At 42.9% G+C, this 21,025-nt stretch overlaps 2 long non-coding RNA genes across 2 annotated transcripts; one reads left to right on the forward strand and one right to left on the reverse strand.

Moving 5' to 3' along the window:
* Positions 1 to 4,303: 4,303 nt before the first annotated feature.
* LOC135291387 (uncharacterized) lies at positions 4,304 to 11,282 on the reverse strand. Its single transcript, XR_010354190.1, has 3 exons — positions 11,133 to 11,282; positions 4,518 to 4,609; positions 4,304 to 4,436 (listed from the first exon to the last, which is right to left on the reverse strand). It is a non-coding gene; the product is annotated as an uncharacterized LOC135291387 (long non-coding RNA).
* Positions 11,283 to 11,397: 115 nt separating this feature from the next.
* Positions 11,398 to 14,056, forward strand: LOC135291386 (uncharacterized). The gene is made up of 6 exons (XR_010354189.1): positions 11,398 to 11,453; positions 11,605 to 11,770; positions 11,981 to 12,093; positions 12,261 to 12,371; positions 12,687 to 12,818; positions 13,940 to 14,056. It is a non-coding gene; the product is annotated as an uncharacterized LOC135291386 (long non-coding RNA).
* Positions 14,057 to 21,025: the final 6,969 nt, after the last annotated feature.

Consider the following 21,025-nt stretch of genomic DNA (forward strand, 5'->3'; position numbering starts at 1 on the left):
AATGCTCTTTGAACCTGTAGGGGCCTAGTTGGCTGAATCATCATCTCAGGTGCCATCTCTCTCGACTCACACCACACCTTTTACTGGGCAAACACACTCCTAACTTAGGCATCTCACTCAAGTGTGCCTTGCATCATCCCTACAGAGTAGTGCTGATGTACCCAGGGACATGCCTTAAAGTGTTTGTCCTCAAGTTTTGGGATTAATACCAGTAATTTGTACCTAAATCTTAATTATTACTGTGCTTTAATTTGGCAGATGCAAGACAATACTGTATTATCTTTCTAATAATCTTCTGTCTTGTTGATAAGCCTTCCCTCTGGCCTCCTTAAACTAGCTCAGGTTAAATATATACACACTATTTTAAAATAAGAAGCTTTAAGAAGAAGGAAATCAGAGCCTGTATTGCTGTGGCATAACGTATATTCAGCAGTGCCGAATGTAAGCAGGGAGCTTATTGCTGTGGGAGGCACAGCACCATGGCAGCAGCTTGCCTTTCATGTCAGCAAAGTGCAGGGGGAGAAGACGCCTGCACAAGACACTCTGCAGTGTGCCAAGTGTCTGTCCTGAGGCCAAGCAGGATCTTCAGCTGCAGCACTGATCTTCAGCTTTAAGAGAATTGCAGTATGAGGACTGAGAAGGCTTAGAGGACTTTTTGAAATGTTAGAGCAATCAAAGGCTGTGGAAATTTCTCACAGGTTGATTCAGAGCATCCAGTTCAGCTTCACCCTCTTCATTTAATTGACAGCAGACTCCGAGGGAGAAGCCTGACTTTAATCAGGATCAATGTGCTTCCCAATATGTTTATATATCTCTGAAGTGTCCATTTCTCATATGAATCTTATTAATTTTCCATCTCATGCTCTTTGATCTATAAAGAATAGAAAGTCCTCGACTGTAGGGGCAATCTTCTTCTATTTCCTGCCCATGGATGTGTATGGTATGACATTTATAGATGCAAGCTCTTAGGTGCTTACTTACATGGATGGGAAATCAGTGCCTAGGCTGAAACATACCTGCAAGTGTGTTCCTACTTCAAGTCCATTTTCTGCCTACACCCGCCTCACCCATCTTCTTTTTTGGCTCTTTTTGATGATTTCATTCCAATACTATTTTTTGTTTTCAATGTATTTTCACCGCTTCCATCCATTCCTTTCCCTATTTCTTCTCTAAGCTTCCTGATCACCTTCATTTCCCACACAGAGGTGGCAGCATAGGGGTTACTTGTCTTTTTTAAAAATTTTTCTTTTTTTTCCTCTTTTTCTTTTTTTCCCTGTCTCCACTATGTATTTTTCTTCTTTTAGTTACCCCCTCTGAATCACTTTTCTGTTTTGGACTTTTCAGAACCATTATCCTCTGAATTGTCTTTGCTCTTGACTATTCAACACCCTCTGGGCTGACTCAGCCCAGGCTGTGTGGGAATTGATTGGGAATGAATCAGCAGCTCAGTGCTCAGAAGGGAATTAACAATCTATTTACTCTCAGATGATTCCTGTCTCTCCACCTCCATCTCCAATGACCATTTTCCAAATAAAACTATTTATAATCTTCAGATATATGAACAGGCAGAGCTCTAGAGAGGGGCTGTAAAAGTTACGTTAAGACAGTAGGTGGCTGAAACCATTAAAAGTTTCAAGTGGCAATAGCTAAAATTAGTCCAAGTGGAGAGAAGATTATTAGCTAGGAGACTTATGGGTCCTACGCAGCAGGTGGTCTGTTTCCAGAAATCAAAATGTTCTAAAACACAGCAAATATCTTTCACATTCAAGTGTTATTTTTACTCAACTCCAATTACAAAAATGGTCTTTCCTCATGCTGAAGTATCAAAAAGCAGTAAGAGAAACAAGTACAGATACAGGGTGGGATACAGAAACTTTTTGTGATAGTACTTCATTTGAATACTTCATTTCAAGCACAAAGACCCTTTACAGACACATACTTGGAGCAGCCAAAGGAGGAAAACTGCAGAATAGGCAGAAGCTGTTCTTCAGCAAAGTCAGTTTCTTCTGCCTGTGGGGAAACACTCTTGTTAGTCGGATGCTTCTTAATTTTTTTCCATTGATTAAGTTTATTGTACAGCCAGTGTTGCTGTTCCCACAACACTGGATGCAGGAACATGAGAGAATATACCCTCCACTGTTGACAAAGGTAATAAACCAGAAGTTAGTCTAGTAAAGTCTTACAGTGGCATAAAGGTGATACAAGAACATTGATTCTGCAGAGAAAAGAGGAGAAGGTTCTCAATGTTTATCTCTGTAACAGCTGCAGTCTGAATTTTCCTGATGCCCCTCTAGTGAGGTCTTACCCTTTTTTGTGATGTGATTGGAATGAATTTGTTCTGTTTTGTTCCCCTTTAAAATTACTGATTGCAGTAATTTTAAAGAAGAACAGAAGCAATTAGAAAAAGAAGAGCCTTGTCATTTCCCTGAGTATTTAGGCTTAAAGAACAGGATGTTCATCCTTGAAAAATGCTTCTTGAAAATTCAACTAGACTCTTCTGCTTCACTCACTGTTCTTTGCCTCAGATGAACACTTGTCCATGTCTGGCCTGTAATTACAGTCCTGCCAAATTAAACAAATTGAAGGAAGGGTACAAAACATTATAACAAAACTAGAATACAAAGCATTTGATTTGAGGAGGCATCTTTTGATTTGCAAGGTGAAGGCTCCAAATGCTTGTTTACCTCAAAATAGTCTCCCTTTGGCACCTGGCAAACAATAAGTTTTTAACTGGTGCAATTTGAAATGGACCTTTTATGTTAGTTTTAGAAGCAAACCTCTTTCTAAGCGTGTCATAGGCCTGCCACAGAAGAATGGTGGGAGACCAAGCCAGCATAAATGGCTAATAACTCAATTGTTTTAAATAATAAATGTACCACAGGAGAACCACTTGCTTGACTTCCACTTTCAAAATTATTTCCATGTGAATAGAAAGCAGCTTTAAAGAGCTGTGACTACAGAAGAAAAAGAAGACAAGATGGTCTGGATTTGACACAGATTTTGTGGTGGCCACCAAGGCAAGTAATGCACTGACTTAAGACAAGTTTAGCCGGTCTTTCAGCTACCAGTTGTTCATCATTAGATGTCAGTAAAGAGAAATACTAGGATTTTTGAAGCAAAAAAAAAATTCTTACAGGCAAAACATGTTTCAGTAGGGTTTACATTTTGGGGGCAGTGGTTTAAGTTAATAACAACTGAGCTTTTCAGAGCAATCTCTGGAGAAGAAAAATTCAGCTTCTTAGACACACACTGACCTACAAAGAAAATGTCTTGATGGCTGGAAACAGAGTGTATTTTAGGATAAAGAAAATAACAGATCTTACTATTTACTTCTTCATCTTCACAACAACAACCCCTTTTCAAACATCATTATAGCAAGATTGTCTAGCTCTTGCACATATAGACTAGTAATGAAATGAATCCTAAGAGGACCAGGGAAGGCTTCCCACTGACAGTGTATTTCAGCATCACATAATCTGATTCTGTTGTACGCTGGTTACTGAGAAACAAAATTAAAAGAAGCAACTATGAATTAGAAAACCCCAGAGCTGTTTTTTTTTTCTGCAGACAGGATGGGCATTTCCATTCTACAGGACAATCAATTGCATTAGCCTTTTGGTTAGTCACAGTCCCAGTGCAGTGGGAGATGCATTCTAGGCTCCTTTCTTCTGCTCAAACTGGTTTTGGGTTTTGGTTGGTTGGTAGGTTATTTTTTGGTTTTGTTTCATTTGGGGGTTTTGTTTTCTTGGGTTTTGGGCTTGGGGTTTTTTGGGTTTTTTTTGTTTGTTTGTTTGTTTGTTTGGGGTTTTTGGGTTTTTTTTTAGGAGGACCATCTGGTCTTCATATCAAATTCATAAGCAAAAATTGTTTTCAGTCTTAGAATTTTAAATCACTTTATCCCCCTCTTCTGTTTCCTTAGTATTCTTGTTAGTTCTAATTTTAGAGATATATTTGGTATTAAGACAGAGAGTATGTTGAAGTAAGGAGTTATGTGGCCAGTTAGGGAGACTGGATACACTTAGAGTTTAAGGATATATCTTTGGACCCAAATCCTTCGGTGGTCGTTCGGCTTTGGTTCTCTGCAGCCACAGCAAGGGCAGTGTGAGGGGAAGCTTTGCAAAATCTCACACAGAGGTCTCCTGAGGCCCCCTGTCCCAGACCCTGGTGGGAGGCAGGGACGTGGGTGTAGCCATAGGACAAGCCAAATAAGAAGAAGCAACTACTTTGCATAACATGTTACTGGGGCTAAAGTTCCAGACTAGGCTGCACGAATGTGAATCCACCTTCTCTTAAAAGGGCTCACCTTCTGTCAGCACAGAGCCTGGCCTGGATTTTCTGAAGCATTTAGTGAAAAGTGGCATAAGAGAAGACTCAAATGGAGAAGTAAATCAGAGCTCCACTGGTGGTGATTACCATGCCTGGGAATGGTAGAGGGTCTGAAAACAAAAATAGGCTTTAGCTGTGCAGAGGGGAAAGGACGTTTAGCACCATGGAGTCTAAAATGTCTTTTTCTGTACCTGAAGCATTGGGGCATAAAAGAGCTTTCTGTCACATGGCCCATCCTGAGCCTTAGGAAGTTGTGCTGTTCTTCACACCAAGTTCTCCAGTTCTGAGGAATGGCAGAGTAATTGGGAGGTCATGCCTCTCTCATGCTATTTTTCAGAAAAGGAATGAATTTTTTTCCCAAATTGATGATCAAGACTGACTCAGACTGTCTGGCATTTCAGTGATATTGGGAAGCTGGCCTCTGTAGAAGCTAACAACTTTACTCATTAGCAGAGTAAAGATATCTTTTGCCACTGTTCCTGGAACACATTCAGAAACATTACCATACACCAAAATACCTAAATAGTGCAATTTACTCAGAATATCTTTCAGATGACAGCAGCTGGAACCAACCAAAACCTATTAGAGATTTCCTTAGCAGGTGCAAGTCCTGGCCCCCAGTTCATAACTACTGTCCTCAGCTCAGTGAATCCGGTTACAGATTTACCCCTCACATCTTTCAGTCTATGACTAACAGAAAAGCGGATGAGACTACCAGGGTCTCCTGTGCATATTTTTCCTTCTGGAACTATTACACAGTGTCTCTTCTTACATATCCTATTCTACATGTTTTTCAGGACAGGTAATGATCACTGTTGTTATCTGTCAAAGAATGATGTAAACTGCTAGTGCTGGTGCCCATCACTGTGACACAGATAAAGGAAAGAGGATATGTCTGGAACATCATTTTTTGGCTAATCCCAGCTGTTAGGCATCAGTGGCTTCCGTCCATAAGGCTTTTTTAATTTTATGTGAAGGATCAGGCTGGTTTAGGAATAGCAAAGTCATATATGAGCTGAAAATTATCTTTCCCTCTTCCCCTTCTATACGGAGCACTGCTATGAAAGCATAAAGGTGGATGAACTGCCAGTGAACTGACATAGATTTCCCTTTCAATACCACTGACAGGATATTCCTCTTGTAATCTCATCCACTTCTGGCAAAACTATTTTTCCAAAATTGTATAGCTTCAGCTGAACAATGTATTTGTACTACTATCCTGTTTGTCATACAACACATCAAAAAGAAAAACAAAAGTTGCCATTTTCTCTTACAAATAACTTTTTCTCTCTCTAAAGACAAATGCAGCACAACTGTCCCAACTGAAGGCCATAAGTGTGTAAAATAAAATTAGCTTCTCAAGAGCTGTGAGACATCAATAACACCATAGGTTGAGATCCTTCAAACTCCTTCCCTGATGAAGAAAAGCAGAAGAAACTGGGTGGCAAAAATGCACCCAGTCTTGGGTTCTGACAATATTTTCTGTGCCGTTCATTTCTTCTTGCCACATATTGCCCTGCTATAGAAAATAGGTGACCAGAAACTAAGTTTATTCTTGAAAAAAATGCATGATTATAAATGTTTTAATTCAAAAATACACATTTCTCATCTCCAAAATACCCAGATGAAAGAAGGAATTGTGACTCCACTGCTATTTCAGAATAACTTCAGTGATTTGTATGCTGTTCCAGGAATCTACATCTGAGCCCAGGGACAGTCACGGCGGTGTAAGAGTGCTGGAAGACAAAAGCAGAGCACAGAATAACCCTACCCTACCTGAAGAAAAAGAGAAAAAGCCCTTGGGTAAGAACATATAGTTACATGTGCATAGGAAGGGAACAGTAATGGCAGCAGTAGTTCAGGAATGGGTCTGTCAGCTTCACTGTATCATAAGCTGTATTATACAAATATACAAAAGGGAGCACATTTTATGGGAGTACGTAAACATAAGTAAGAATTCTGGGCAAATACTCTTCTTGACTCAGTACTAGTTGGTCTCTATTTCTTGTATTAGTCAGTAGATGTCAGGAAAAAACCAAACTACAAAAAGAGTACAGCAGCTGGGGAGCATACAGAAAATGAAAAGTTGCTGTTCAGAGGTGTGGAAAGATAACTTGTGAGAAAATATATTACAAATCAGATTTATGCAAAGATGATATTGTACAGCGACACAACGATGTAAACAAGTATCTACAAAATGGAAAGAAATAGATCTTTCTGCATGTCACTTGCTTATAGCATAGCAAGGAACATTTACATTTGGCACAAGGAAAAAATCTGGAGCCGCAAGGAACATCAAGTACCAGATTGCTTTTCAGAGAGCTTATAGAATTTAAAATTTTATTGGACAAGAGAACTTCCCTGAGCAAAATGATTGTAAAGTCTGCATACCATCCTTAAAGACTGTGGTCCTAAAAATTTCTCCAAAATATTGCCACAGATCATATAACATGCTGGCCAAGACTTCTTTAATATTTGTAGAAGAAATTCCAAAGCAACCTCTTAATATTTACAGAAATGACCATAAGAAGATGCAGAGCAATGTAAATCTACATCAGAATGCACTTATTAAAGGACAATGAAAATGACAGAAAAAACAAGAAGCGTGAGATAAGTTAGCAAAGGTGCTATCAGAGATTCAGAATCAGCTTTTAGCATAGGGAACATCTGAAACACTGCATATTTTTTCCATTTTGTCTCCTCTTTGTATACAGTGTGTTGTTCCCATGGCTGGGAAACCTACAATAACAGGGAGAGGCAAAGAGGACATGTTTGCTATCCTTCAGAAAAGGTTCAGGGTATCAACAGGAGTCCAACTTTAGGCAGTGTTAATAACCCAGGACAAGCATCCCTTTGGCAGTGGCCGGCAGCTGTAGCATAATCTGAATGGACTGTGTCAGACAGGACTGTGACAGACATCTCTGGATGTGCCCATCACTCACTAGAAAATAACTGTTACTCCTGGACTAGTTCAGCAATTTCTCCTTTCCTTCATCTGTCCATTTGCAAAGACATTTGTAGAGCTCTGAAAAATCAGCAGACACTGCACCCTTTGGAACAGGTCTCCTGTGGTAATTTTGTAGGTGAAGGGACAGATCCTCATGGTGACAAGCAAGTACTGAGCCTCAGTTGGCCCCAGATCCCCGCTAGGTTCATAGCCAGTATTCCTCAAGGCTAGGCTAATGCTACCTGAGCTGAGGGAATTCATAAATTTTGGACAGACCTTCAGAACAGTCTAGGTTCTGACAGCAGGAGTCTGTTTGCAGACCTGTAAGCAAAGATTTTTGTAAGGGAAGAAGTGAGCCTTCCTTATGTCCTCAGAGCACCAGGGAAGTCTGCAAGGCAGTGGTTGGCTCTGAGCTGTGCTTGGTTCAGATAGCAACATAGATAATGGGGTGAGGTACAAACCCATTGGTATCTTCTTGGAAATGAATGAGCCATGAGCCACTCACTTTACAGTTTCAGCTCTCCTCCTCCTTCCTGGATGGAAGTCAGAGCAACCAGCTCCCAGGCTGCAAAGGATTTGCTTTCTCCTAAAGAAGCTCTTGGTTGCTAAGCAGTATCTATGTGGGCATCAGACCTCCACAAAATCTTGGGGATCTGCCTCACCAGAATGTCATGGTGAAGCTCAAACATCCCACTGAGATGTGATTACATGCAAAGTTTCCATTATATAGTGCTAATTTTACTGCGGCAGCTTAAAATAATTTTTTGAAGGGGTTACAAAGGATACTTTTGTTACAAGCATGGGCAGGTGGATTCAGCATGGTGATCAATGGTGTAAGGTCGAGTTGGAAGCCAGTACTTGGTGCACACTTGGTGCACCTCAGGAATTCAGTACTGGGTCCAGCATTGTTAAACATTTTTATTAATGAACAGGATGATGAGGTGCTGTGTACTTTCAGCAAGTTTGCCAATGACACACAACTGGGAGGAGTGGTTGATATGCTAGAAGTAAGGCTGCTGGCCAGAGGGACCTTGACAATCTGGAGAACTGGGATGAAAGAACATCAGCTTCAGTGAGGGGAATTGCAAAGTCCTGCCCTGGGGAAGGAGCAAGCACCAGTGTGTTCAGGGAACTGGCTGGCTGGAAAGCAGCTACACAGAAAGGGACCTGTGGGTCCTGGTGGTCTCTCAGAACTGTGGACCCTCCACTGGGAACACCACCTCTGTGCCAACACCACCTCTGGAGTGAGTGCCACTGGGATCTTCCAGCCTTCCTCTGCCTTCCCTGGATGCCTCCTTCAGTACCCTTTGCTTGCTTAAGTTTTGGTGCTTTTGGGGGAGAAACAGAGTGGGTAGGGGTCATGAGCTGTAAAGGAGCTGAGAAAGATAGGGAGGGGTGAGGGCAGTCCTTGGGGCTGGCTGTCCCACAGGGCTGCTTCTGCTGCACTTTTCATCCTTCAAGGAAGCTATTTGTGAAGCTTTGACTCTCTTCTCCCACCTTTTTCTGGGTCTTTCTTTGCTTTTGCATTTGTAGTGCCAAGAAATCTCTAAATACCCCTCTGGGCAGGACATGGCTTTGTGTGCTAAGAATAAGCAGGAGCTGAGCACCTCTGCTGCAGCACCACCAGCAGGCAGCTGCAGTGGGCAGGGCTCACTGGAGCAGAGCTCCAGCTGCCTGAGTGCCACCAGAAGGGCAGCCCTTGTTGCTGGATGGTTCTGCACCTTCTGCTTCCACTGCTTCCTGCTGTGACAGCTGTGACTGCCCTGCAGGCAGCCTTTCAGCCACATCCTGGACACTGTAAAGGCAGTCAGCAGCTTCATGGAGCCCGTGGTCAACCTGGCCTTCTGCTGGAAAAAGGCTGTGGCCAGGGAGCAGAACCCTGCAGCAGCACTACACCCTGTGCCAAAGGCCCTGGCCCTGCACTGAACCCACCACTGGGAGAAGGGGCATTCAGGGAGGTGCCAAGCAGCTCCAGTCTCCCAGTGTGTCTGTCCAGCAGACCGCAGGGTAGAGTGCAGCCAGCGCAGCAGATGAACCTGAGAGCTGCTGTGATCTGCAGTGGTGAGAGGAATTTGAATAAAGATGCAGAAGCTTTTGAATAGCATTTGTTTCAAAACCAAAGCACACGCTACTGCAGGGAATGCTTTCCAGTTGCCTCCTCTCTCTCTCCCAGCCACCAGGCCAGAGCTGTCTAAGTATCTCAAGCATCTGCTGGGCCACCTGTCCTGAAGGCCTGTGAAGCAGGGTCCCCTGGACAGAGTCCATGCTGACAGCCCTGTCCTTGCTGGACCCTCTTGCTGTTACCTTTGCAAACAAATAGCTCCTGTCATCCTCCACTCACAGCCCTCCAAGCCTTTTCCAGACACTTTTCTAGAACAGAAGCCCGGCTATTGCAGCTCCAAACATTGCATGAAGGCTCCACAGGGCTAGGAGGCAGTAAACATCAGGAAAAATTTTGTTACTTTGAGGGTGACAGAATAATGGTACATGTTGCTCAGAGAGCTGGTGGGGTCACCATCCTTCAACAGCCACCTGGACATCATCCTGGGCAGCCAGTAACAGGGCCCCTGATTGTCAGAGAGGTTGGACAAGAGGCCCTACAGATGTTCCTTACAACCTCAATAACCATTCTGTGATTCTATGATACAGGTGATGGACCTTTTATTATATTGGTAGATCTTTGGGATTCAATAGGATATGGCCCTCTATTCCAAAGCAGAATATAGAATGAACGATATCGATCCATCTTTTTTAGGTTACTGAGTACTCAGAATTATATGGCTTAGTAACATTACCCTGTCTTCTCCTGGTCTCCCTGAAAGTTCCACACAGCCTTTTTTAAAAATTAAATGGTCTTCCCCTTTCCTCAGTCTCAGTAACAAGAACTAATGAGCTGGCATAAAATTGTCCAAATATTCATCATTTGCACCAGGGTCATTCCAGGAATGCAATCAGAGGAAAAGTGTTTTAAGCATTTGTCAGTCCTTGTGAAGCCATACTTGCATGATATACTCCTACACACGCATGCTTTGACTGTAGATTAAAAAAGAAGAAAGTGAGAGTGCTTCTCACATTGCTGCAGTCACTGAATTAGACACTTTCAGAAACAGAAATCAGTGCTGTCACTACAGCTGAAGGAGAAATATGAGAGAAAATCTAAGACTTGCTATGGTTACTAGTTTCCTTACTTGTAGATGTTGTATCTACTGGCTGTAGATAGAGTCATAGAATTATTAGAATCATTAAGGTTGAAAAGGATCTCTAAGACCGAGTTCAAACAGTAATGCAGAACCACCCTCATGTTCACCACTAAACTATTTCCCCAAGTGGCACATCCACACATTTTTTAAACACTTCCAGGGATGGCAACTTCTCTATTTTCCTTGGCAGCCTGTTACAATGTTTTACCATGCTTTCCATTATTTTTTTCCTCTAATACCTTATCTAAACCTCTCCTGGCACAACTTAAGGCCATTTTCTCTTGTCCTACCATTGTTTACTTGGGAGAAGAGATCAACCCCTGCCTGTCTATAGCCTCCTTTCAGTGTCATAGAGAGCAATGAGTTTCCCCCTGAGCTTCCTTTTCCCCATGCTAAACCCCTCTAGCTCCCTCAACTGCTCCTCATCAGACTCACACCACTGGCCTCAGCCCATGATCCAGCCTGCCCAGATCCCTCTGCAGAGCCTCCCTGCCCTCCAGCAGATCAGCACTCCCACCCAGCTTGGTGTCACCTGCAGACTGACTGAGGGTGCACTCCATGAGATCATTGGTGAGGATATTAAACAGGACTGGCCCCAGTACTGAGCCCTGGGGAGCAGCACTGGTGACTGAACCCCAGCTGGGTGTAACTCTGCTCACCACCACACTCTGGGCCCAGCCATCCAGGCAGTTCTTCAGTCAGTGAACAGTGCACCTGCCCAAGCCATCAGCTGCTGATTTCTCAAGGATAATGCTGTGGGAAATGGCGTCATAGGCTTTAGTAATGTCCATGCAGACTATATCCACAGGCTCTCCTTGATCTACAAAGCAGGTCACGCTGTCACAGAAGGAGATCAGGTTGGTCAGTCAGGACCAGCCTGTCACAAACCCCTGCTGGCTGGGGCTGAGCCCTGGCTGTTCTGCACACACCTTGTCATGGCACTCAGGATGAGCTGCTCTGTGACTTTCCCCAATAGTGAGGTCTGGCTCTGGTCTGATGTTCTTCCAAACCTCCTTGGAGATGGGTGTCACATTTGCCAACTTCTGGTCACCTGGGACCTCCCTGGCTAACTATAATTCCTGGTAAATGATAGAAACTAGCTTGATTAAGCTCTTTCACTAACTTCTTCAGGTGGATCCCATCTGGCCCCATGGATTTCTGCAGGTTTTAGTGGCATAACAGGTCACTGACAGTTCCCTCCTGGATTATGTGGATTCTTTCTGCTTCCTGTCTCTGTCTTCCAGATTCAGGGATCTGGGTACCTTAAGGACAACCGGTCTTGTGATTAAAGACTGAGGTAAAGAAGGCATTAAGTACCTCATCCTTCTCCTTGTCCTTTCTTACTGTTTCCCCCACAAACAACTAAGGATGGAGATTTTCCTTGGGTTTGCTTCTGTTGGTGATGCATTTCTCAGTTGCCCAGAAAATCTGTGGATGCCCCACCTCTGAAAGTATTCAAGGCCAGGTTTGATGGGGGACTGATCTAATGAATGGCATTCCATTGCAGGGTTGTTGGATAGCGATGATCTTTAAGGTCCCTTTCAAACCTTTCTATGGTTCTATTGTCTGCCAGCTTCTTGTTGTGACTTTGCAGCTGCCCACCTGGAAAACCAGTAGAAGGTAATGATCAGTGGACTGTACCAGACTGGGGAGTTTTTTGGTGATGGCCCCAGGGAGGCAGCACACTTCCCTACAGATTGGGTCCAGTCAGCATTACATGCCCTCTGTACCTCTCAGAAGGGAGACACCAGTGACTACCTTTTTTTTTTTTCCCCTCCTTAATTAAGGTGATCATGATGGAGGGGGTTGATTGCCCTGCCCTAGGAAACTCCTCCAACCTGGATGGACATTCATACACACCAGAGTCCCACACCTATTGTATAAGGGCATCTGGCGAGGTGAGTAAGGTCAGGAGAGGATCTGCCTGCCATTGCAAGCAGAACCTCATTTCAATCACCTCCATCTCTGATGTCCACTCCTTCTGCCTGGTGGTGAGAGGATAGAGGATCCATTGCTTCTTGTGATGTGGATGGCAGATGTGTTTGTCTAAGGGGTGGTAGAGTACAGCTCCTTCTCAGAGCCCCCAGCCTGAGGGGCAGCCTTTCTCCTTATTCTTCCAGCTCTGCCACCAGGTTGAACAGATTGTCCACATGATCACACCTCACACAACTGTTTTCTCTGCTGCCTGCTAACAGCAGTGTCTCTTCCTGCAGCTTGAGACCTGGACAGCTCCATGTTCCATGGGAGCTCCATCTGGGCCACCCTGTCCTTTTTGGTGCATGAAGAGGATGTGTCTTTTGGCTGAGTGGAAACCAAGCTTCTTCAGTGAGAATGATGACCTCCAGGTGAGCTAAGTGTTTGAGCTGGCAGTCCTCAGCACGCACCCTGTGCACCCTTCCTTGTGAGCTGCCGCACCATGCTCTGGTTGCTTGCACTCCCTGGGGGTGGCTTTTGTACGTGTGGGGGCCACTGTCACTCTTACTGCCACCCACTCTGAGTCAGAGCTGCCTGTGACTCAGGGCTCTGCTGCTTCCTCCATTGCTCAGGGCAGAGGGAGCTGGCGTGCCTCTCTCTGCTCTGTTTGGAGCTCTTGCCAGTTTAAGAAAGCTCCTCTTGCTCCTTTAGCCAAATCCTTGCCTCCAGAGCACATCTGTCCATGCAGTTTGCCTTGGAGTCTTCCAAGATATTAATATTGGTGGGAGCAAGGACATTGTAAACAGAGTAGAAACATTTAAAAGCAAAAAGCAGACATGTACAGGTTAATCCATGAAAGGTAGAAGGGATTGAACAAGTTACTGGTTGATTTACCACACCAGCAAACCAACCAACTAGTCTTTGATAGTCACATGCAGGCACAATTCAGTGGGGATGATGTACCATACCATACTTTGGTACCATACCAGAGCTGTCCTGGATTTGTGGTACAAGCACCCTCCCCACCTGGGGGAGAACAGAGAAGCTCATAGAAAGGATTATAGATGGCTAGTTGTACACCACAAGTCAAGAATGTGCTTAGAAGTATTTTTTTCATTAAAAAAAACACCTGCTTGTCACAGCTGGACTGTGCAAATTTCAGTAAGACATGAAAAACAATAATTGCATTCTCATACATGTTGCTGTGAAATTGCTGTAAGTCAAGTACACATCACATGTAGTTATCATTTTCAGCTGTGTTTAGGAGCTGTTGCTTGGAGGGAACTAGCTGTTCCATGTGCCAGCACATTCTGTAGTCTTTCTGCCACCTGATTTGGAACTTGCCATTCTGCCATTCCCAGTTTTCTTTTACCATAAGCATAGGATACAAGGGCTGAGAGGGGTTATTTAACAGCTTACCCTGCTGCAGGTCTGTAGAGTTAAGGAGGTGGAACTGCACTCCAGTATCACTGTCCTTTTCAGTGGCTCCTTTGTTGGCAGTCCCAAGGAAGCCGGCCTTGCTGGCAGCATTTGACTTTCTTCTTGGTGTTAGCTTTATTTCTGCAGTTGGGCCACAAGCCACACTGGAAATCTCAGCTGAAGCAGGCAGTGAATCAAGAATGGCTGTTCTACAGTTCTCAGCTGGAGTGGGGTATCCAAGGAACCAGACTATGTAAAGCCATAGTGTGGGAACTGTTGCTCTGGATTAACTTCAGTGCCAAAAGTCTGACAAAAATGTTTGCTTTTCCAATGCACACATATATGATCCACTGGTTTCCAGTTGACAAATATGATTAACTGTACACTGAAGAAGTTTACAGAATCACAGAATTATTTAGGGTAGAAAAGACCTCTAATATTATCAAGGCCAACCTTTGACTGATCACCACCTTGTCAACTCAACCATGGCTCTGAATGCCACATCCAGTCATAAATGTGCTTTTATATGTCTTACAAGTTGACAAAAATAAGACCTGGTCCAAACATCAAGCACATCTCTCTTTCCTATTTACTCCTTTCGTTGTGTGATAAAAGTCAGATTCACATCTTCCTTGGGTAACATCTGTAATTCTCAGTAATATCTCCAATCATTTGCTTCCCTAAGGAATATTTAAACATTTACACATTTGTGGCGCCAGTCATGGACTTATTTTTCTTTTTTTTTGTTTGTTTGTTTCTTCTTGATTGTTGCAGCCTTTAAGCCATTACTTCATAAACTTTAATGTCCTCCATAACCACTGCACTGCCGACAATAGAGCTGCCTTGCAGCTACTGTATGAACAGAGCATGTGTACCACCTTAAAACCCAAACTAAACTGTAAAAGGCAGCTAACTATTTTAAGCTTTGAAAGCTAAAGCTAGCCTGCTTAATTCAAGATCAAAACTATACTAGTTAAGGGAAGAGTTTCACTAATGTGAAGATCTTAAATTATTTCTAGTCTTGTTTGAACAACAGTGTAAAAATTGTGCCAAAGACAGAGCTCTATACAAATTCTTAGGATTTCTTGTAACTCATTTTGCTGTTAGCAGAGATCCTGCTGTTTTAAAGATGAGAAATACACTACAAAGTGGTTGGAAAGACAGCATTCAGTAACAGAACACCAAATGGTTCCTTACAGTGGGCCACAACCATGAAGTACTTGGTAGAGTAGATGGGGAAAACGACCTTTTTAGTAGTTTAGGGTTTTTCCCTGGTAAATTCAGTGTGACTTACTCACCTTTGTCTTTTTAACGAAACTGTTAACTTTGGGTATGATTTAAAATGCGAAGTGAGCTTCTCCAGCTTGAATGTCTTCTGAATGCAGCAGGAATATTGTTCAGATGGATACTAACTGCTATGCTTCTTCTGAACAGTTTTCCAGGGTCCAGCAACTGTGCAAGAGCAACTGGAAGTAAAGCTGGTGGCATTTTTACACCATGCAGGTGTCCTAGAAATCTCATACTTTGAGGAATTGTTTGATTTATTGCTCTTTACATGCCCAAAAGAGCCACACGTGATCAGCATGCCCAGTCTACTCAGGTTCTACTGAAGTTTCTGAATGTGTGTAAAAATAACTGCAGTGCCAGGCATCAAGGCTGAGCCTTCTGCATTGAAATCACAGAACATAGCACCAATTTATCCCAGAGAAGCATATTATACATGTATATGACTCTGAGTTAAAAATGTAAATTTTTCACTTGGGGCTTCAAAATAATTTTATTAATATTCAAAATAATTTTATTAATATTTGTTTCAGAATAAAACCCTTCACAGGAAATGGGAATGATACTGCTAGGCAGTGTGGGACAAGTGGATGCTGTTGGAATAGATGCAAAGCACCTTTCTCTTGTTATAAAGTATTCAGAGATAACTTCTCCAAGCTATCCTTTTTTCCCCTCTTCTTTTCCTTTTTTCCCCTTCTTAATTTTGTTTTGGTTTGGTTGTTGTTGTTTTGTTGTTGTTTCTTTTTTTTTTTTTCCAAAGGCTGCTGTAAGTATAATTTTTTCATTTTTATTCTTTTTTTTTTACGTGGGAAGATAAGATAATGGGATAGACAAAGATAGATATACATATCTAAAACATGGTACAGAATTAGGTAAAATAATCTCTATTGATTTTACTTCAAAATGTAATTTTCCTCTCCACGCTGAAAATGAAAATAAGAATTATGGGCCTTCATATGCACTGTGCCTTCTGAGCAGGGCTTGTGCAAGGACATGAGGCAGATTTTTGCATCCTCAGAAGGCTGGGCTGTATGAAGTCATGCTCAGAGGTCTCCTTTTGCCAGTCCCCTGTTCAAAGCTACTCTGGCTTGTTGCCTGCTCAGCAGAAGCCAGTTCTCTGCTGAGCCTGTCATGGCCAGGCCCAGCTCTCCATCCCTCTCTCCCCAGCAGTGTGGTCACAGCCTGGCAGGAGGAAGTTCAGCTAACCACTGCACTGACCGTGCTCTGACTCCCCTGCTTGCACCACTGCTTCCTCAGGGTTCAGAAGACTATGTGTTAGAAATAGAGTCTGCTTGTAAAACAAGTCCTGAAAAGGACAGTATTGCAGAGGTGATTCCACAGCGGATTCCAGAGTGAAATTCACTTGAAAATTTGCTGCTAACATTAAGCTGCTAACACCAAGCTATGGCTTGATGTTGAGGAGCATCCTCTCTGGGGAGGGAGGGGATGCCATCCAGAGGAATCTGGATAGGCTCGACAGCTGCGTGAAACTCATGAAATTCAACAAAGCCAAGTGCAAGGCCCTGCACCTGGGTCAGAGCAATCCCAAATGCAAGTAGAGGCTGGGTGGAGGATGGATAGGGAACAGCCCTGACAAGAAGGACTTGGGGACATTTAAGGACAAGAAGCTCAGCATGGCCTGACAACATGCACTTGCAGCTGAAAAAACAGCTACATCCTGAGCTGCATCAAAAGCAGCATGGTCAGCAGCACACCAGGGAGGTGATTCTGCTCCACCACTCTCATGAGGCTGTCAGCACTCTGCCTGCAGTGCTGTGATCATCTCTGGGGCCCATTCTAGTGAACAGCCGGAGCAAGTTCAGAGGAGGGACACAGAGCTGATCAGAGGAATGGAGCACCTATGCTGTGAGGACAGGATGAGAGTGTTGGGATTGTTTAGCCTAGAGATGAGAAGGCTCTGGGGAGACCTTATAGCACCTTCCAGTACCTGAAGGGAGCCTACCAGGGAGCTGGTAGAGGGACTTTCAAACAAGGCATGCAGTGACAGGACAAGGGAGAGTGGTTTAAACTGAAGAAAGGCAGGTTTAGATTAGATATTAGGAAGAAATTTTTTATGTGAAGGCAAAGCACTGGAATAGATTGCCTAGAGAAGTAGTGGATATCGTGTCCCTGCAAGTGCTCCAGACCAGGCTGGATGGAGCTCTCAGCAACGTGGTCTTGTGAAAGGTATCCCTGCCCATGGCAGGGCAGTTGGAACTAGATGATCTTCAATGTTCAGGGTAGAAATCTGTTCCATTTCCATCCAGCCTGCATCCTGCAGGAACTGTTCTGCAGAGTAATCTCTGGTCAACAAATACTACTTTTCATTGTGCCTTAAGGACTGGACAAACTTGCCATGAAAAATAGCAAAAACTTTACTAGCTCAGTATCTCTTCCATAGCACATGGCTGGAAGTGGAAGAGTTCCTCTCTATTCCTTGGTGGTTCTGTGACTGTCAGCATACTGGGATTCTCTATAGCTAGTTAAATCCATCAGCAAAATGATAGTAATGCAATTGTGATTACACCACAGAATGTGATTTTTCAAATCAAACTTATACTTTAACATGCTACAAGTCCTACTTGTTAGTCTGAAGTGAGAATGGTTTGAAAAATCCTAATTTCACATTACTCTTAAATCTGTTTTTACATACCTATTAAATGCTAATATGCCACATGTGTATCACAGGCAATATCACAGGACTGTGGATTTAGCAACAATTTATGGAGTATTTGTCATACAACAGATTTAGTGACAATATGCACACAGTTTTTAACAAGGATGGTCTGGAGGGGGTTAATGCACCTGTTTGTAAAACAAGGCATTACCTGACCATTTTCAGTACCAATCATAGTGAAAGAACAGCTAGCTCAAGAGCAGAGGTGTTCTGCAAGCGCAGAAGCAGCACACGTGCTGCGGTTTGCAGACGCACTGCCAACGTCTGCCTGACGTCTCATGGAAGCATGAAATTCTCTCTGGGGCAGACTGACCTAAGCGAGGTTTGTGGATCAATACCACTGATAGTAGCAGTATTTCTGTTCAGCCTTATTTTGACAGCAGAAATAAATGATTCTGTCTTTACAGTCAAGCCTATATTCTCATTTCACTGCACAGGCATTTACAAGCCTAATATAAAATCTGCTGAAGTGAGAGGAAATTGTTCCTGCTAATGAAATGTGTTTCAGGTCAGTCCAATTATTTATTTAACAATGCTTACATTGTTAGGCATCAGCTTTTGTACTTCAGAATGAAAATAAACCCCAAATTACTGGTGAACTATTTTAAAGATGTTTGCTTAACTCTTAAAATGTTGTTCTAAGCATAGAATGATGACTAGACTGTGTACAGACATGACACAACCCTCTCAATCTTTTCATGAAGTCTTAGTGATTATCAGCCAAATTAAGTGACATTATTTTCTGGGTTTGAGGTATTTCTAAATGCTAAATTCATCAAGCACAACAAAAATATAGTGACTGGGAGTTTTCTGCATTTTTCTTCTAGTATACAAGTTACAATGGTCAGGAAAAAGAGAGCAACAAATGTCAAAGTCTCACTGCACTGCACACTGAAATGTTGAAGGACAGTCACCTTCTGGAAAGTAAGTTCCTGAACTTGGTGCCTGCCCATCAGGAAAGTAAAATATCACAGCAGATGTACCTCTAAGCTTTCCAAGGGCAGCAGAGTTTGCACCCTATACTGCAAGTCCTAGCAGTTTAGCCGTGGCTTTCAGGGTCTGCTTTCTTCACTAATATGAATGTTTTCTTTATTCTGAATCTTAACTTGTATATAGTTTCCTGTTTAGTGCACACTTTGTTCCATTTTTCTGAACAGGACTTCTTCATCTGGCATAGCTTAAAGCAGACCAGATTTAGACATTCAAATGAGTACTGTTTAAGCTCTTTGAGTGACACTTTCTTTTTAAAATAACTTACCCAGCTTTCACATAAACAGTAAATATATTTTTTGGACACTGCTCAATAGAAAAGGTGGACCTTATATAAAATTCATCAAGAACACACCCATTTTTTTAAAAATTAACCAAATCTTTCTACGAATGAGATGCCTCCAATAAAAACATTTTGCCAAGCTCAGGTGCTGTGGTAGTACCTGAGTGATAATGTCTGGCAATAGACAAAGCTTTAATTTTTCATTTTAAAATCACTAAACTAATACATAGTTGCCTTTGACAAGGCAATTGCTTCTTGTCTTCAATGGAAAAAACCTTCAGATAATTTCCTGTCATTTTGTTCTCCTTTTATCACTGTCTCTCTCCTTGTCAACATTGGTGTCCATGAAGCAATCCCACTTTTGGAATGGCAGTGATCAGGGTGATCAGGATGAGGAGGGCGTAGGTAAGATCAGCCCAATACTGGGACATTTGAGGCTTACTTCTAAGAACCAGATTAAGATCCGGAGGTAGTCAAACCTTTGGTGAGCTCACTGGCTGCAGGAGCTTAAGGAACACACCCTGCTGACACTACTGACCTGCGTCTTAGTTTATCACCATCTGCTTTGTGTGAGTTTCCAGCCTACCTTCTGTCGCCTCCTCCGCTTCAGCCTTCAGAGTAATGCTACCCCCAATACCCTTTCTGTCTTTCTTTCCCAGTTAATCCTGGACCTTTTCTCACCATCCTCCACACCTCTACAAAACTCTCACTTGAGCCAACACGGCACAATCCCACTATTTTATTCCACTCTCTCCCTGACAGGGACTCAGAACTGGCACTGTTTTATTGAAATGCCAGAAAGAGCTCCAGCTTAAAATGAGTGGTCACAGAATCCTCTGTGTGTTGCCTTAACCAAGCTCAGGCTTGCCTGAGCTTGCTATGACAGTCTGGATTGTGGCTCTCCTGGGACAACAAGCATATAGCAGGCTGGAGCATAAAACACATGCCTTGGTGGTGTTAAATCATAAATAAACCAACAGCAGGCACCTTCTCTGAGCATAAGAAGCAGAAGCTTCATGGTAATTCATTTAACTCCTCTTTTCAGCTGCAAACTCTATTACACTCCTGAAACCCATCTTAATTCAGAGTACTGCTCTTCAGCTGAGCTCAAAAATGAGTCTGGCAACAGTCTCCTGAGGCAGAAATCTCCAGAGCAGGCATAGCATGAAAATATTGCCTGCCTGCTTTAAGATTAATTTCCCTTAGCACTCACTGGAGTTCAGCACCACTGGCATTTGTACCTTCAGCCCGAGAGGCAGGAAGACAGCCATAGCACCAATGTATGAAGTGCTTAGGGAATGGTTTGAAAAAGCTGAGGAGGAAAATCAGCATCCTATTCCTGTGCAGACATAAACCAATTTTAGCCTGCCTGTTTGGTGCCCCTGAAACACTGCACTTCACTGTCGTGTTGCTGGTCCTAGTGTGGATAACAGTAAAGAGCAGGGCAGATGCAGGAAAATGTACACAAACCTGAAATTAGGAGCATCAAATTTCTAAGAGCAAAGGTAGAAAGCAGTGACAGAAAAGTAGTGATCCACAAGGTCCTGCATAGCAATCTTCCTTTCAGTATCAAAACCACTGACCTGACACACTGAGGATGAAAACACAAGGGAAGAATTTTACCAGTACTATCAAGTTTCCTTGTATCTTTGTTACTGAATAGCTACTCACAAGCACAGTATTTACTGACACAGTCAGGTAGCTGTTAGTCTGCTGTGAGCAGGGTAGGTAGGTGCAGCACACTCAGACTCAATATGGCTGACACAGAGAACTAGCTTAGGACTCCCTCATTTTGCAAATGTGAGGATCTCTACATGATCAACTTTGCTTAATTTGTGCATTAAAGATTTGGCAAAGAATGGCGCAGGGTGTATCAATCTGAAGCATGTTTCAGTTGTTGAAATTTTTATACATTTTCCACGCACATCATCTTGGATTCAGGTTCTGGCTGTCCTGGCAAATGATAAAACAATGACTTTCATGTA

Source organism: Passer domesticus, chromosome Z (genome assembly GCF_036417665.1).
Source record: "Passer domesticus isolate bPasDom1 chromosome Z, bPasDom1.hap1, whole genome shotgun sequence".
Lineage (NCBI taxonomy): Eukaryota > Metazoa > Chordata > Aves > Passeriformes > Passeridae > Passer > Passer domesticus.